The 18,838-nt window shown below is 41.4% G+C and overlaps 1 long non-coding RNA gene across 2 annotated transcripts in view; it reads left to right on the top strand.

The window, feature by feature from the left end:
- LOC111243157 (uncharacterized) overlaps positions 1-18,286 on the top strand; it is a 75,966-nt gene extending 57,680 nt beyond the window's left edge. The window contains exons 6-7 of one of the 2 annotated variants that reach the window (XR_015329148.1): positions 5,315-6,294; positions 12,868-18,286. This is a non-coding gene — a long non-coding RNA (uncharacterized LOC111243157). Of the gene's footprint in view, positions 1-5,314; positions 12,193-12,867 lie in introns of those variants that run through there. The other variant, XR_015329149.1, reaches the window with a different exon arrangement.
- The last annotated feature ends 552 nt before the right edge of the window (positions 18,287-18,838 follow it).

Here is an 18,838-nt window from a genome sequence, read left to right as displayed (position 1 = left end):
GCAGGCCGCTACAACGATCACTAATTTATGACTGGTAATAAGGGACAACGATTGCGATCCAGGCAACATGCAGAATTAATATATAATAAAATATTATATACGTTTGAATATCTACTATTGTATATTCGATCTCTGAACAAATGTTTTCTGGCTTCATTCAGCCCGTATTTAGTTTTGCATGTACCTAAAACTTCACTAAAGTCCGTATAGAAGTCCCGCTGTCGCGTGCTTCTCATTTTTGGTAGCACTATCGCTTGGACTCATTGCACACATCCTTTCACCACGAGTGTTCATTCATCTCGATTGTTGTAAACAAGAGACAAAGTCTAATTGCGACAGTGTAATGTCACGTGTAAGCTTTGTTGTTCTAGATGTTGCTGTTAGATGCGTTTATAAAACAAAAAGATTTAAGAACTAGCATTGTCATAATGTGGGTGCTGCGACCATTACTGTGACTAACGACGTATGACCTGACCCACCAAGCACGAGTTTACACGATTCATGATAAATGCATCTGCTGATTTAGGTATGGGCGGTTGAGGAGGAGAAGAATGATGGCCGGGTGCCTCATAAAGGGGAATGGGTCATGGTGTTGCAATTTCCGTCATTAAAAGGCTGGGCCGGAAGTAGGATACGATTGTCATTTGAATTGGCGGCCGTGGAGCTCTAGGATACAAGACAGTCGTCTCTTCCCTGGATGATCGTTACAACAGCTACCCCCAGAACAACGTTGGTTGCGACCTAGGGGACAATGGAATTGGATGCACGATATATTGTTCCTCTGAAAGGTCTTTTTAATCGTTCAGACAATTCGTTATATTTATCGTACTCTCTACGCCAGATAGATGGAACACTTTTGACCTCAATTTGTAGACCGGCAATCAAACGAGAATGTAGAAGAGGTGGCACAATAAACTTTTCAGTGGTTGGACGAAATCAAACGTTTGATAAATCTACGCAGCAGTGCAGTGGTATGTAGTCATGTGGAGCAGTATACGTTCTTAAACATTTACATCGCAGTGTTATCTAGAAGAAAAAAAAAATGAGAAAATACATGGCTGACTTGAAAGCAGTCATATTTGATAAAAGCCCGCGTAGTATCAGAGATCTGGGTCACGGAGATGCAGGTCACCGCGTTAAACGGGTTCTCTACCTTCTGATAGGCTTACATATTACACTATGCTAACATCTTAGCTTGATACCGCATGCAATTATCCGCCGATATTTCTTATACAAAATTATCTCTTCGCGTTTCAGAATGTGTACATTTATATGGTTCTATATCATATGAATGTACATGGTTTCATCATGCCGCAACCCTTATGTTTAAGACCCCTAGATGGAGTCTCGTGCTTATCTTCAGATGAAGAATTTCTAGTCTTCGGTGTTTGTCCGGCTTCTTTTAAAATTTTGACACATAGAAATGAAAGACCCGCCGGCCATTTGCCTGTCCTGTGCTTAATTGGCTAACGACATGATAATGTCCTCTCTTATCTTCCTAAACGTAGCTTCCAATCCGCTGTTAGCGGTGGTCTTCGGTACGCAACTACTCTCAAATAGCGTTTCTTGAGCTGCTGAAAAAGCCGTGAAATGAAGCAGAAGGAAGAAAGTCAAGGGACTCGACCACATCGGGCGTATATGGGTAGCCGCGGATGGCCACCGCCTCGGTTACGAATTTTCTCGAGTGTCGTCTGTTGTGTTCTTCAATTGTGGCGTTGTACCTCCCTGTTTCACGCCACAAGGCTTACAGTGTACTTTGCAGCAGCCGTTACAAGGCGATGTGCCCACAACATCAAAAACCGGCAAGCACATCCATCGTCTGTGCTGTAGTTATTGCCTTCTGAAAAGCCCACTGCATCAGCTCAGCATACGGGCAGAATCCACCGGATAGTCGAATGGCAAGCAAAGTCAAGGTAATATCGCTACAATGAAAAAGGAGAGAAAGAAAGAGCTGAGAAAAGATCTCAAATTAGATTTCGGCAGCGAGGACCGCCGCGGGGCTACGGAGCAGAGAGCAACGGAACATCTTTTCCAATGTCTGGGGAACTATATTATGACTAGTAGCTTCGTAAAACTGTATTTTATAGGAAAACAAATGACGTTCGTTTTTCATAGCTACAATAGATCTTTGGTCTGCGTGCATGGAATTTTCGTGTTGGAGGTTATCTTTGTTTTCCAATAGTGAGGCAAAGTCAAAGCTATTTTTGCCTCGGCAGGACGTGCATTAGTAGCGCACATATGCACGTGTAGGCGTATAATAATAAAAATAATAATGTTGTATATACTAGTATACTGATCCAACCCTATGCATTGTAATATTATAATAACGTTTGTACAAAGATATGTAATAATTTGTTTTATTTACAGGTTTGAAGGTAAAGTACTACATCAATTGGCACGTGCTCAACCAGATTAGATTAGTAGTATAATATATCATATTAATCTTCTCAAGAGTAAAAACAATAGACAATTAGAAACGAACGAGAACTTGACTTCAGTTATCCAGTGTGAACATATTGAGCACGTCTTGTATCCACTGCGTGATATGCATAGTCTTCCATCATCCCTATGCTCTCTATCTACGTAATTTATATGTAAAAGGAGCAGTTTGCCCGTCAGGATGAGCCGATGTTATTGCTCGTCGCCGTTGTGTATATGAAAAGCCGCATTGGTGAAAATAGAATCGCCATAACAGGCTATTGGCGTAGAGGCAAAAATTATTGCAAATTATTTCTATGTTGCATCTGTGATAGCTTTCATTCATTTTTACATGGTACGCCAGTTCCTGCCGTTAAGTGTGTGTCTATGTGGATGTCGTTATGTTGCTGCTTTTTATATTATGTAGCTGATCTTGTCGTCGGCAGTGATGACAGTATTGTCTACCTTTCTACAATATTCTTGCCCTGCTCGGCCACACTGCCCTGTGGCCATCAGAATGTATGTATAGAGCGCGAACAGGTCAAGGTGGTTATACTTCCTTTTCTATTCGTCCATTTCCCCCGCCGCCTCACCCGTCCTCATTTTTTCTTCGGTTTTGAAACCCATTGGTAGCGGCCAGCTCCATTGAAAAGCCAATGTAAATTATCCAAAATGTTTCTTTGCCCGTGTGTCGTGACGGTAGTCGTTTATTTTCTCACTAAGTCACGCATAGCGTCGAAGCACAGCCCCGCTTCATCGAGTTCGCGTCGCGAACCCGCGAACTTTTTGCTGCTAGCTGCCTGCTTGTTGCCATTCCCTGTCCCGTCCATTCCCGTACCGTTAGACAGTAGCCTTCGCGTTTTGTCATAGTCCTTCCCAGTGCTCCTTTCCACCGTCGACAGTGGTGCTGCTGGCGGAGAACCAAACAGAGCAAGCTTGTCCCAACTTTCCTATTCTCGAGGGCAGCAGCAATAGCAGGTCTCGTTCTGCTTGTGCTGTCGTAGTTGGGACGGATAAAAGGCGCGTCTGCCTGCTTCACTGGCGGCTGACAGGAAAAGTGGATGGACGAGGCCTAGATGGGTGACCTGGTCGATTCTCCAATTCGAGGCATTGGGACAAAAAGAAAGCAAAGACAGAGAAGGAGACCGATGCAACGAAAACGAAAAGGCAAACCTCCACTCACAGTCACGAACTAGCATTTCCTGCGCTGCTGCCATGACCACTTTTGCTGCTACTGTTGCCATTGTAGTTCTGCGTACTGTAAAGGCGTAGTCCTGGGACAAGCAAAAAACCAGTTTGCATCTTGTCCCCTGGCGTTTTAGAACCAAAAGCGAGGCTAGGGACAGTCAAGAACTCTGCAAAACACGAAGGACAGGAAGTCGAAAAGCAGAGAGGCCATACTTAGGGGTGCAGCATGACAACTACATGATTTTCATCTAGTCTTTTTACGTCTTAGTAGCTCAATACACCTTTTTTATTTCTCTCGATGTCCTCCATGTGGTATGGCAATCGAGTCTATACGACTTAGCACACTTCAGAGAGAAGACAAATTTTGAAACAAGGTTGTTAACTCTTGACTCTTGAAACTCATGTCAAAGATCGTATGCAGTGAGATGATTCTCGTGGATCTACGTGGCTAAATATAAAGCTAATGAATCGATCGACAGCGCAGCACTTATACAGATAATCCCCCCCCCCCCCCCGCACGTATTGGAAACCCCATACGTACACCAGCGGGACATTACCATATACATGTGTCTTATTTCACACTAGGAAAATATATGTTATATATAATGCTGTGACTATTAATGAACTTTAACCGACTGAAGCAATGGAAAACGCAAAATGTGGCGAAGGCGCTCTCCGAGCAGAGATGTAAACCACTATAGCTACCATATAGAACCTTATAATCGATTCAATCCACTTGTAACTGACGCTGTTGTTGTTATTTTCTTGAGTTTAATATTATTTTGGCTTCACTTAATGGATCAGCTTATTTCGTCGCTTTCCACTCGATGCACCCGTACCCTGCGTTCATCGATATTTTATGCTGGGTCTGTTTTTTGCTTCTATTTATAATTAATCCGAGGCTTGACAGGTCTAGAAGTCTGTATCACGGGCAAGCAATGAGCTATAAGCGACTACTTTACTGCCTTGTCTATCTAGAGTGATTCAAGATTATCTTCAAAATCGATCAAAATTGCCAAAAGAGTTGGTAGACATGGTTTGTCGCTTCATAGCATCAAACAATTGAATCAAACATGAAAATACTGAATACGTATTTGTGTTTTTTATGTTAATGTATTTTCAAACATACCTTGTTGATAGAAAATTTCCTTACATTAGGCCTGCAGTGTTACTTAAAATGGTTCATACACTTTACCGTTACCTGGCTACTTATAAGTTAATTAGGATTTCATTTTTTTTTACATGTGTTTATCTATCCAGATATCAATCCTAGAGTAAGGATACCGCTCACCGTTTGTTTCCCAATTTGATAAAAAAAAATAACACTTCCCAACATAATAACATTCTGTGTAAAATCCTTTAAGGTTATGCACTTACGTTTCAAATATACACATCTGCAAAAATAGAATCTATTTGCGTTTTATTACGAAGATTATACAATTGAAGATCATTAAATCACGAATGTATACATTTATTTACATATGTACGCAAAAAAATGCTAAGTAATTAAAGCGACCTTGCAGTCTCCAGCAAAAAGATCAAATCAAGTCGGAGCTAGCTGATTTCTCTCAGGCTTTCTCGTCCTACATTGAAGGTGACATATACAAATACACAAAATGATTCTTCACACAAATAAGTTTCTAGCGCAAAACCCCCTATATCTGTAATAATCTTTTTGTCGTTGTTGTTGTTGTTTGTGTGTATACAGAGTTATAACGAGGAGAATAAGAAACGAAATTGGGGAAGAAAAACTGTTTCGAATAGGCTCTGTGAGTGTAAAATGTCTGCGCCGCGTACGACAGATATTGCAGCTAGCTCTGGGGAAATAGTGCCATGACCTCAGCTCTAGAAGGGTAGTTATGGGGGCTTATGACGTGGAAAGACGCAGAAATATAGGGTACACAAGTGACGTTACTGTTGCATCGCCGGTGTTTGTTATGGCTGAGACGGTGGTTACACATATACAGCAACGGTGTCATCTTAGACGCAACTGGACAAAGAAAATCGACTCACTTTCAACAGGTCGCTCTCAGTGCAGCTTATACTTCTCACAGGCCAAATCGGCCCTAGTCATCAGCATGGACACTGATTAAGCAGTCGACAAACTAAACGACGAATAGAATCAGTCAATAGAAGCGAGCTACGATTGTAATGCAGTGAATAGATGTCGCGGTCAATTGGTGACTATGGGTCTCCGTTTATCGGTTTCGTCAGTGCACCGTCTGTTGCTAACGGCAACGACAACGATTCTAACCCACTACCACACGGCCGAATTAACCTCCGCAAATACCGCAGCAGCACCAATGCTAATAGCTACGAAAGCAGAGGCGTCGCCACTCTGGGCCAACGCAGCGTGTCTTGTTGTGTATTAATGGAAAGTAGCACCGCATTCCACGAGCCAGTTCCAACTGCCACCGTTCCCCTACGCAGGCGGTGGGAGTTTAGGGGAAAGAGCAACCATTTAGGACAGCGGTATGGCGTGATCGGTGAAAATGAGGAGCCGCAAGCGAGTCGCACAGGCCAGAAGATATAGAGCAAACTAGGAAGGACCGGAAAGGAAGGAACCACATCAGGACCTAACAAGCATGGACAAACTTATGAGCAGTTTAGCTCATGCGAAGCTCGCGCCGTAAAACGTCATTCATATGCAGAGCCCGGAACAAGATGATTACGTCGTTGTCGAATGAGGTAAGGAAGAAATCAGCGGGGACGTAGTAACGAGAATGCAGTTAACATTTTGCTTCCTTTTTTATTTTCCTATTAATATATAAAAGCCAATGGCAGCCACAACACAGACAGAAAGAAGCACCTTGGTTGCGGACAACACAAGTTGCAGACCGTTAATCGTTCGGTTCGGACGGATTTAAAATAAATGAAGTGTATGAGTAATACTTTGAGGCAAGAAAAAATATTTTAAAAATCAAAATTTAACTGAACCTAGAATAGTTTAGCTAAGCTGAACTTTTTTCTTAGAAAGCCCTTAAAGAATTAATTTAGAAGGTATGTTTAAAACTGAGAAATTTGCAAATTTCTACTCTGGAGTGTAGGCATAAGCTGTAGAAGAACCCACACATGAACAGCTTTCATTAAAATAAAACCTGGATATAATAAAGACAGTCATAAGTATAGCCTGTATTAATAATTAGCTTATAACTAGTCACAGTACCACGAGCTCTATACGTTGACATGCTATCCAGTAGTCCCTGAAAATGGCGACACTAACGATTTAAGCAAATTATGCGGAATAACAATACGGACTCATGTGCTAACACATAAGCGTACCACATTGTACGCAGGAGTAGGATGTTATTATGAATAAGCGGACCCTCAAGCTAAAGCAATGTTGAAGCAATATTCTTTTTTACAATTGGGACCATATATCAGATAATACCATATTCTCTACTTGGCTGACTCCAGCTGAGCTTCCCTTTATCGTTTATATATCGTTCCTATATATACGTTCACTCTATATACGGCAGTCAACTAGAAGCCAGCTGAAGGTAACGTCACCGAAGCCAGCCGAACCCTAATTTCAATCGTACTGCAACTTAACTGTGTGCCTTTTTGTGAGCCTATCCGATTTGTCTAGCGAAGAGCGCCGATGAATACGAATTTCGAGAAAACACGAAGACTGGTTGGCGGCGGGCGCAGTATACGATAGCTTCATTTGACTAGGCAAGTAGACTCTAAGTGCGCTGGATCTAGCCGACTGATTGGCAGTATCTGCGGCCGGCCTGGTAAGCGTCTCCTTTTCAAGTCTAAAAGTTTTTTCCGACAGGGAGCTCTTACGCTTGCTCGATACTGCCAATAGTAGCTAGAGCCGCCTTATTCGGCGGGTTACGTCCGGCCTTAGGTTCGTAGTAGTGGTGACAGTGGTCCGTGGATTCAAAGCGGTTTACAACGACGGAGCCCACGCCGACATCCGACTTAATGATACTACGATGGCTTCTTAAACGCTGCGCTTCACCCCCCGTGAGATCGCCGTTCACCCAACCACTCTTTGCGGTTGCTGGCTTTACTCTCGCCATTTCCTTTCTACGTGGTCTTTTCGTACGAACTCGCCTTCTTCTTCTAGGTTTACCACGTGTCGCCAGAGAGCTAGTTGTGTGGCCCTCATTGCAGCAACGGCAGTACAGGACTGCCCGGTGAAAGCCGAAAAAAGAGCAACGAAAGAAAAAAAAATACTTGAAGACAGGGCTTGACACGTCGACGAGGGGAATGTCGAAGTTGCGCGACAATTTGAATCAACAGAGGAAAGAAAGGGAAAAGGAGGAAAGGGAACTCGGGAAAGAAGAGAGAGCTTGCTATCAGAGGGCGAATGTTGGGCGACGATAATCACGCTAGCGGCGATGGCGGTGAGAACAGGGAAATTTGCCCGCTCTCGATGTTCTACTCTACCATATAAAGAGATAAAAATGGAAAGATGGGGTAGACCGAACGATACCAATTTTGATACGAGTGAAAAGCATGGAAAAAGCAAGAAGATAGACGAGTGAATGAGGGAGACAGTTTCACACACACACATGCATACACACGGAGCAGGAGAAAGTGAGGGGGCCTGCGAGATTCCATTGAGGGGGCGATTGTGTCGGCAAAAAAGATAAAATGCGTCTTTGGCGATTCACGCGCGCGAACGCTCAAATTTGGTAATGGCTTCGGAAGGCAACAATGGGAAACTTGAAGCAAAGCAGAGCATCATTCTCAGTTATCCGTTTGAAGTAAAAAAATATATAGGAAGTTCAAAGAAATAATGGCTCATTAATTACGGCGAATAGTTTACTATTTGAAGAGTCATTTGTCAATCTCTCAAAAAATATTTGCTTTTGTAATAATTAAGAATATGGTCAGATATTTCTCAATGATCTCAGAATTTCACTAGCATTATTATAGGCTGCTTAAAATGCATGTATATTAAACATGCAAAGCGTGAGCTTTTCTCATTATGAGATAATCGAGTTTTCCAGGGTAAAGTTTTATCATTAATCTTGTAAGTGCAGCCGTCTTTCAACATCTTTCATATTCTCCATTTTGGTGGGCCTTCACGCAATTTTCACATAAAAGGAAAAATCAAATCTTTGCTTCACACTAACCATAGGGAGTCTAGCAAAGCCATCACACTTTTGTTCACTCTATTTAACAGTCTACAGACCCTTCGAGTAAACTCAACTATCGCCATTAAGCCATACTCTACAACATATCTAACTATACCTAGTGAGCCGTTGATCTAATTGTACCAATTTGCATCACTGATATCGATCCAATTCAATTGGGCAACTGTATATCGTTATGAAGACGTACCTAGTACGTTCCGTTGCCGGATATGTACGTCTGTATATAGTGCCACTCAGTCACTCAAGCAGACATATGCACCGATGGGACGGGTTTCAATTGTGCTCTGATACCCATTCAGCTGGCAGGATGAAGCAAAGGGACTGAGATGTTCTCTTGGCACAATGCATTTTTTTTAAATAATTAAATGTTTGCTTTCAGACCACACAGATAGAAACTAGCCATCATCTCTTCCACCTGGGCGGCCACAAAACGATTAGACGATGGATTAAAGTGACATGAAGTGCGGGAAGTCGTCTCGGATGATACCCGACATCACGCATGATGACGGCACGTGACTTAACTGAAATGCCCAGTCGAAACGGTTTTCGTCTCCGAGCAGCAAATATCAGCTGTGTCGTTAATGTCTCGTAGTTACGGACATTTAGCCTTTTACTTGTTCAATGCTTCAAGGTTTAAAGGACGGGTACAAATCCGACCGGGGTTTTGTGGCATATCAGCGCCAGTTCTGAAAATTGTGGCGTGTTCCACATCCGTACGACAGAACACATATAGGAACACAGACACATAGCAGCAATTTCGGGATCTGAGGTTGATGTCGACTACAGCCTCCGTTGGCGCCCACGGACCCGACGGTTATGACAGCAACTTGCGCGAAGTCACGTCGTCACCATAACTCACGCTTAAACAAGCCAAGTCGCGCTTTGGCGTTACGTCGGCTCCATAGACTACCATTCCTTCTCGCAACTGTCCAAATTTGCCCCTATGGTTCACCACTACCGGCACTTCTGTGTCTTACCACCTACCATGAACAGATGTTTGTGGTCCCTTCTTTTTTTTTTGGCGCAGTCGTCTTGCAATACGACGACCAACAAGAAAAAGAAAGCCAGCAAGCATATGCCCGAGAGAACAGTTAAATTCGTGAATAGATAAGAGTAGCTCTATAGCATAGGAAGGGCGACGAATTACCAAGCAAATGCCATTTTGAGTTAGAAACATACATTCAAAATACACGAATGCTGAAATGATAAGCTTGCTTGGCTTTTCATGGCTGATATAATGCTATCGTAGGGTAGCACCGACCGTGACAGCCAGCTATGGTCTATAATTTGGTTACGGTACGACAGTAGCAATGACACAAGTCCTTAAACCTTATGAGTCAGTTTGGCTATCACCAATCTATCAAAACTTAGGAAAAATAGTGAGCGTTGCATATCGCGTATCACGTCCTAGACTTACCAGTCTCTAACAACTTCTGTGTTCTCTTTCGCCCGATCGTCCATAGTTCAATGTTTGCTGTTTGTCTGTTTCCCTCTAAGCAAGCGTGACATGCTCTGCTTTTTTTCGTAGGACTAGTCCTATTTAGTTAGGCCTTACCGCCCTGAGCTAACCCTTTTAAAGGCAACAATTAAAATATTATTCAAGCCAAGAAGTACAGTGGTTTAATAGCTCGAAAAAAAGCATTTTGTCATATTCTAAGCTGACCAAGCGAAAACAACCGCTAGGTGAACTATAACAGTAAAGAAACTTCGATATAATCTTCTATGAACAAAATATTTCGAAATTCTACCGCTTTAATAATAACAGATACATGTTATCGGACATGTTTACTCATAACATTAGTTGATAGCTAAATGAGTGTTTACACATGTAGATTCTTGACCATAATCTTTTATAACTGATTTATAGATTCTCCGCACAGACGACCTTTATATGTTAACGAAGTGAACGTAATCACGCTAGTAATGGGTGCTTTACCATAATGTTATCGCAATCTTAGAAGACATGTAATTTCGACGTTTTTAAGTGGAAAGCCGGAAAGATATCATGTGGAAGTAAGCAACTTCCATACGTTATAGATATTGCTTTACCCAATGTGCGCTGGCAAATGCTTAAGGAGTAAGACCTTACGTTACAAGCGAGTAGAACTTGTTTCTCTGTTGGCAGTGGAAGCTCAAAACAAACAAGTCCGAAATAGGCTACATATTACACTGATAGATTTCTCAGTTTTTAACTCCACGATCCATCTGCTCGCACGAGTGTTGGGTAAGTTGAGGGAAGACATTGATTGATTCAATCCTAAAAGATTATGTATTTCCTACGGCAGGACAAACTTCATAAGCGTAAAATATGACTTAAAAATCTCTTCCTAATGGCTATTAATACCGAAAGTGCGTATTTTATATGAGAAAATCCAGATCCACTATGAGTTCCCTTTCTGATATGAAAAGACGAAGTAGTCCTCACACTAAACAGGAAAGAAATAAAGAAACTGCACACGAAATAGCTAACGCTATCCTCTGCAAGTGACGACTCTTAATAATTCCAGATACTGCGTCAGGTAAATTTGTTGCTAACTTTCTTCTGTCTAACTCAGCCTATTGAGGGACATCTGTTACTGGCTTCAGCCTACCGAAAACTAAAATAAACGGTGGATTTTTATACAAACGTGGGTTTGGCCACATTGTTGTGCGTGTGCACATTGTAAAGGCCAACGCTGCATCATTTTAAGGCCTTGTAGTACTGCGGGTTTCTATTCTCACGGTACCTATGTACGTAGTTGTACAAAAAAAAGGGAGTCATCTGTGTGTACGTGTCTTTCTACAAGGCCTAATTCATGTCTGTGATTCTTCATCTGTGTGTCTGTGTGTGTGCATGTGAGTGTTAACGTTGTTAAGCAAAGTTAACGTTCAGAGTGCAACTCGACAACTTTGTATCTGGCCTGGTTGGCCTGCCTGTACTATTTCTAGTTGCTTTTCCTCCCTGTTCTCGTTCCCAAAGTTAATCCGCCAGATGCAAGCGAGAAAGAATTACATCATGTCGATATGAAAGTTGTCTGGCTTGGCCTAGCGTTAATTTCATACGTGTGTTTGATGAGCAAGGGGGAGAAGGGTAACGATCGAATGAAACAGTATTGGGAATCGCTATAGCAGTAGAATACGCGTGATTGATAAATTATTACCAGGGCAGCCGACAGTATATTATCAGGCAGGTCTATAGTCAAAGGAGTTTAGCAAAAGAAGAGGAAAGGACCATTGCATACGGTGCTGCTGTTATTGTCGACACCGGCATCGGCATAAATGCTAGTGCTACTGCGCTGCAAAACGTTATAGCCAGGAGAATAAGGTCAACAATCGAATCGTGATACAAGAGGTAAAATGATATATTTGTGAGATTTATGAAGAGAGTCTCTTCACAGTTAGGGGTTGTGATTTTAGATTTTTCAATGTAGCAGGAAGTACATAAGTTACCTTTGTTACCGAAGCAGCCCATTACCAATTTGTCATATATATATATATATATATTAATAAAAAGAGACTTTTGTCTGTAATTGCCTCGTAAACTGATTTTTTAACTTGCTACAACTGCTTTTACCCTGCGTTTGAGATGGAAGTAATTGGATGATTTTTCCGGCGGTAACTTTCTCTTACCTACAGAGCGTAAGTTTCAATTAGACTAGTTGTCCATTTCGGAAAATTACTATCAACTTACTTAATTATATTCTTTGATTGTAAAGCGTGGTTGTGGGATACCTTCGATGAGATGGTTAAACAGTTGTTAATTGCATTTTCTAAATACACCGTATTGATTTTATACGCTGCACGGTGTGCATAACATAATATTACAGGAAATTCGCTATTTATGTATATACATCCGGCTACTGTATGTCTATTCGATGCAGGAATATGCACCTATTAATCCTTCTGTAGAGAATCGTTATTGGTACTCCCGATTTTTAGAACTAGAAATGATCTTAGTATACCTATATTAGAGAAAACTTTAATTTGCTGTATATTGCTACACAGCTTTGACAATTTCGAATTGCCAAACTGAGGTACTGCAATAGAAAAAAAGATTTCATGATATATCCGTTGGGTAGAGTGTCTACTGCAAAATGAAGATTTAAGCTTAAACTGAACCGTTGATTGGCACTCGACAAACTACTACTAATTTCGTACACTGCCTTTACAGGACAATTTATCAATCTGCTTGTCCGAAGAAGTGGTGCACTTAAGAAAAAGGCAATACCGAAATCTTTCAGGGATGCGTGAGCAAGGCACATGTGTATTGGTTGTAGCAAGAGCATGGGCGTCTTTGCGACTTGTATTCCTTCCTGTCTTGTGCTTGTATCGCTGAAGGATTCCTTGCCCGTTCCGGCCCTCAAAAAATGTCAAGCTTTATTGAAGTTGACGTTTAAAAATTTAATGTCGTCCCTCGCTACAACAGCAGGAAGATACAAAATTCAACGGATTCCGCCTGAGTGGAGGCTGAGACTGACGAAACGAGAAAGCGCGAGACAAAAGCAGCAGAATGACGAACGAAGGCACTAGTCTAGAAATGTACAAGGCCACGGTAGAACTGACGATCCTTTCCTTATCTTGTCGAAAAGCATAGAGGCTTTAAGGAAAGGAACACCCCCTGCTACATTAACGAGACAAAAAAGACGAGAAGACTACTGCTACCGGCTACATCAATTACGATGAGCTAAAAGTCATAAGTCGAGAGTAGGACCATTGTGCGTGACGGCAAAAGCAGTCAGAGCGACAATCAGGCAAATAGGCCAGCGTTATATCCTACAATCTTGATTTGGAATCGATAACATTACAAGAATAGAGCCATCAGATACCGCGTAAGTGCTCTCATGCCGAACGACTTTTATGGAAACTTTCAAGGAAAGCATGTTACGCCAGAATGGCAGTGGCATCAATTCACGTGAATGATATTATGCCCCCCCACTACAGTATATAGGTGCTCACTCTGATTGTTTCTATATAGTACATTTCTGTTTGTGCTTGTTACGTGGCGCATCTGAGAGTACTAAATCGAATACAACCGTTGTAACGAACTTAAGTAGTATATGAGAATTCTAAGTTAAAATTATTTAAATAGAGCGCGATTATATATTAAGTATCAGGGCTTGAAATTGATAGCCCTGCGGAGAGAAGTAATGTGAAATGATCAGGGTTGCTATGCAATTATGCCGGTATTTGTCAGATAAGGCATTGGCTGGTTCATTTAAGAAGTTCAGCTTCTTCCACAGTATCCGGTAATTCCGGTTCGTTAGTTATTTGAAATTTAAGTGATGTACACACCATTTGCATATATAATATTTAGTAATTGTTCTATACACCTTAGTTAACTACCAACCTCAAGAACACTGCATAGGTTACTGGCCTGATTAAAGAATTGCATTAGTCTATTGTTAAATATATAGATAGCTAAAGATTAGATATACGTTGTACATGCTATTATCTTTACAACGAAAGGCTCTTATTTAATGTGGCATTCCCTGTACCGTTTTCTAATACGTCTAACGAAATATGCACACGAGGTACAGGTTTCTTGTCCCTCGTCCGACGACCCTCAATAGAGAACTAGGCGACGTGGTCAACACGTACGGAGCCGTGACAATAAAAATTGCAACAATGATGACCGCTCGTTGCCCAAGTCGGCGACAGGACGTTTAGATAAACTAGTATGTAGAAATTGGGCGTTACTTGGCCAAATTTATCAAGCTCGTATAATCTGTGGATCTAGTATCCTGCTAATTGAGATTACTAGAACACAGAAAAAACGTCCACGCCCATCATGTTACTGTCTGATAGGTGTTCCCTTGGGACCTATTTTACGGGTACCATATGCCTATTTCACTTACTGTGCAAATGCATACATAAGCGATTTAAAATTGACAGTAGATGTTGTTAATGCCATCACAGCTATCGAACTTCGTAGGAATCAAAGCAAAAACAGTGTTATCAATCGGTGTATTTTATGTAAGCAAGAAAACTACTGTATAATCGAGAAAGCTACTTTCCTAAAATAAAATACCACAGAAATACAGGGTGATCCTAGGGATTTAAGGCCTGCTCGAATGGTGCCGTTTATCATAGCTGACACCTGTTACTGCTGGCACTAGGGGATTACGAGTTGTGTAACGGAACTGCAAACTCACAACGGCAGAAGGCAGCTCCTTATTTTTGCAATTTGAGCGAAAACCAGCTATTACCTAACTGTTCGTGCCAGACCAATCTTTACTAAGATAATCAACTCTTTAGATTATTTCTACTCAATTGTTTGCAGTGTTGTAAATTAGCATACAATTGCAGAAGGAGTGGAAGCAGGTTCCAGCACGGAATGGCGACAAATCCAAACTGACAGAGGAATAACAATGTGGATCTGAAGGTTAATCGACGTTCTCGAAACGTGCATTTTTGACGATCATGCTGCTTTTATTAAGTTGTTAGAGAGAAAGTTCGATGTATGTAGCAACATTTTTTATCATGCTTGGTTCACGAAGACCTCAAGGCACGCATCGTATGTTCTAACGGTCAGGCGGATGCTTACCGAGGATTTTAGAACTAAGAAAGACATTCGTTCGATGTATTTTGCTCCTCAGTTCTCTCAAGCATGAAAAAGCAGCCTGTCTTTGATTTCTCTATGATAAATAAATACCTAATCGATACGGAAATGGGCTGTAAGTCATCTACAAAAATGATCGCTGCCTCGCTCATAATCTAGAGAATGAATATATTTCGGCCGATTTCCGCGGTCTGAGTGTGGGTTCTAGTGAAAAAGACATCATTCCAGCATTTCCACTTCTTTCAAAAGGGAAACGTATCAACAGAAAACTTACTTTGTATATCCCACAAATCGTTATGTTAGCTAAAGTGTCTAACGGGGAAAGCATAAGCCCTCTAGCAAGCTGGTAAAGTGACTCAGTCAGCTAATACGGGACTAACTGCTTGAACACATGAACACATTCTGAAACGAGTACGTATGGCCGTCGTACTGACCAAACTTAAATTCGCTGAATTATCACGCATGGAGCATGAACGGGCAAAAACCAACAAGTTCAATAGGACAGCATCGATTCGTCTACTCAAATATATATACTGACACTGTATAATATCACACCTGATCGGAAATGACCCGTTGGCACAAGTCTCGGTGTATTCAATCTGTTTCCTTAATTACACCGACGACCTATCTGTGTGAAATTTGTACACCATTAGCCTTTCTTGTTCTTATAACCCGATCTTGGGCCTTTTCGCAGCAAACTTTATGTTGAAAAAGCTTCCTTTCATTAAGCATCCTTCCGGCACTCCGGAAGCCCACATATGACGTAACCATGCGCAAGTAGTAATTTTGCCGCAATGCTACCACAACTATATGGGATATATTCACCTTGATACTATTGATAGGACCTTATGATATCGAGTGTATATCGTCGAACAAAGTATTTCTTTGAATCATACCCCATTAAAGCCATGTGCAATGCTGCCGTCAAGGTTCGTGTCATCGACATGCTAAGATTCGATGCACGATATGTGGAAGCACACACGTGGAGTGAGCATTCCCTAGAATCTGAGACCGTTCTTAGATCCCGTCGTGCGTACGCAACGAGCGGGCGAGAAGAATCACTGGAACACTTTTTTTTTTTATCATGTAAAGGTTTAAGTAGCATGGATGGCAGCAAAGTAAATAAATGACACCTGGTATGAGAGGTATGTTGGTGCATTATCGCCAGATTGGGACCTTACAAAGATATCAGCGATAATTTGACGTTTAAGACGCTGAGCTGATTTGGCTGTGCTGTTGTACATGTACAATTACTTTTCATCCCTACTTCTCATTCGAACTTAAGAGTGGCAATTGACTTATACTTACAGCGCTTCATGTAACCGAAGAGCGCTGAATGCTACCAAAATCGTCTGCGTACGTCCGATCAAATACTGAGAACTGGAAACAAACCGACGTCCGACTAATTCGGGAAAATCCATTCGTACAAGTTAAGGTAAAGTGCGCTTCATGAGAGATTTTTACAACGATTATTTTCCTCGACGCTCGCTTAACGAGCCCTAAAGTTTACTATCAAGCGCTGCAGTTGTAGTACTGAATAAATCTATGAAGCTAAGGCTATTTTGGCAGTGAATTCCGCACAGCATACATATTGCTACATCCAGCTATTCGACTGGATGGGGAAACAGGATTCATTTTATTTTCATAATCGTTTTATTCATCGCGATTTTTCAAATAAATAATCAACGGAAACCGTTGTTCTCATAGTTCGTTTCAAGTAATACTGGTCTATGAATGTGTGTGGTGAATTTGGGCTTATGACAACTAGCGTGTATGGTCAAAGCAGGGTCCTTGTAATACACAACAGGAACAAGACGCTCTACGGGTTCAACTGACGAATCGTCTTTCCAACAACCCGCGTCTTCCACACTCCTTGCGTATAGATGCTTATTTTACAACAGTGTATACCGAGCCCACACGCAGTCGTCAAAGCACTCTATCTAGCATCGCATTCTCTCTTCCTGCATCATGCCTTATCGAAACGTTCTCGCTAATCATTTCGATTCGGGAATTTAGCTTATAGAACGTAATTATTTCGCGCTACCTACACTCGCACACAGATGATTCGGGTTACCCAGTTTCGTCCTTTCCTTTCTATAGATTTATCCAATCCTTCTTTGGTTTTGGCACATTCCACCCAGTTCCTGTACTGCCACATTTATGGCCTAATTATAATGTCATTAATTACCCTAAACGTCTGTCCTCTACGCCCGTTGTAGTGAGTGCGAAACCATTATAGTACACTCATAGACGCTGAATGAGCGCCAAGAAGCTAGATTTTACTGTTGGATCGGGCCGAAGATCTAAGCATCACGTTGGGCCGCATGGTCTGAAGGAGAAGCAAATAAGGTTGTCAATTACGAGAAAGCCGCTTGATATAAGGTATGCGTATGACATTAATTTTTCTCATTATTTTAACATAGAGAACCGTGAAATAAAAGACAGGGGCTGTGGGAATTGAAATTTTGCGTATATTTTTATGATCCCTTCGGTTAAGCGGCGTGCAGTAAACGTTGTCGCCTATGGTGTTTCGGGAATTGATCGAGCCGCGTATCGCACACAGTTCAGCATAAGGGGAGCCTAGGCAACTATGTATGCTTGTGAGTCATTATCTAAACATTTCCATATTAAGAAATTACCTGAAATGTATTTAATTGCCGTTCTATATGATCTGAGAATGTATTGGTAGAGCCTATATCTATTGAAAAAGTATTCAATATACATTCATATAATAGATGAGTTGTTATGCTTAATTAACCGAAATTGGATGAATCAGGTCGTGAACTGCTTATATGGAAGGTATCTATGTGTAATAAATATAAGCAGTACGGGTGCTGGTCTGAGAAGTTTATCGAAAGAACGAATTGATTCATCATTTCAAACACGTATCTGTTAATGTATGAACGTGTAATTACGTATCAGTGATCTTTATTACTTGCCAACCCAGCGGAAACACGGGTGGCAAAAGAAAAATACTTACCTCCGTATACACAGTAGATAGCGTGCCCGCGTAGAACCTGCTAAAACTAAAGCCATTAATGTTCACTTTATGCAGAACTAGTTCTATATAGCTATACTGGTGGCGTTGGCTGAACGTCGTAATACATGTCCATCAACGTATACCAATTTCAAATACCGCTTAACTGCAATCCACCAGCAGATTGCAGCAGCTGATTAATAAACTTTTTTGTTTTTCTCAATTTAAGAACAGTACGGCTGGCATACATAACGTTTTATAAATATAAAAACAGTTCTTTGTTATTGTCCTTATTATTTATCAACGTCAGTCGATAGCACGATGCAGCTTGCTCTATTGTCACTTGAGAAACACGAGTGAAGACAAATTCAGATGCAGATTGTTCTTCAATGGCCGTCGAAAGTGTCTAGTGGTTGGAGAAGATCAACACTGCATAGGACTACGACATGCAACAACCGAATATTGTTTGGCAACGACATAGTGGCCTCAGATACAGGACTTTGTTTAGGTCCACCCTTGTGATTCTTAAGCATAAATTACAGGCTGTTGGAGATGAGGTCTATTGTTACGGAAGCCATTAGATAAACATTTCTTCTTTAGATGTAC

Source organism: Varroa destructor, unplaced genomic scaffold (genome assembly GCF_002443255.2).
Source record: "Varroa destructor unplaced genomic scaffold, Vdes_3.0 BEIS01000001.1, whole genome shotgun sequence".
In the NCBI taxonomy this organism is placed as follows: Eukaryota; Metazoa; Arthropoda; class Arachnida; order Mesostigmata; family Varroidae; genus Varroa; species Varroa destructor.
Note: the sequence above shows the minus strand (reverse complement) of the source record. Positions and strands in the feature narration are given on the sequence as shown.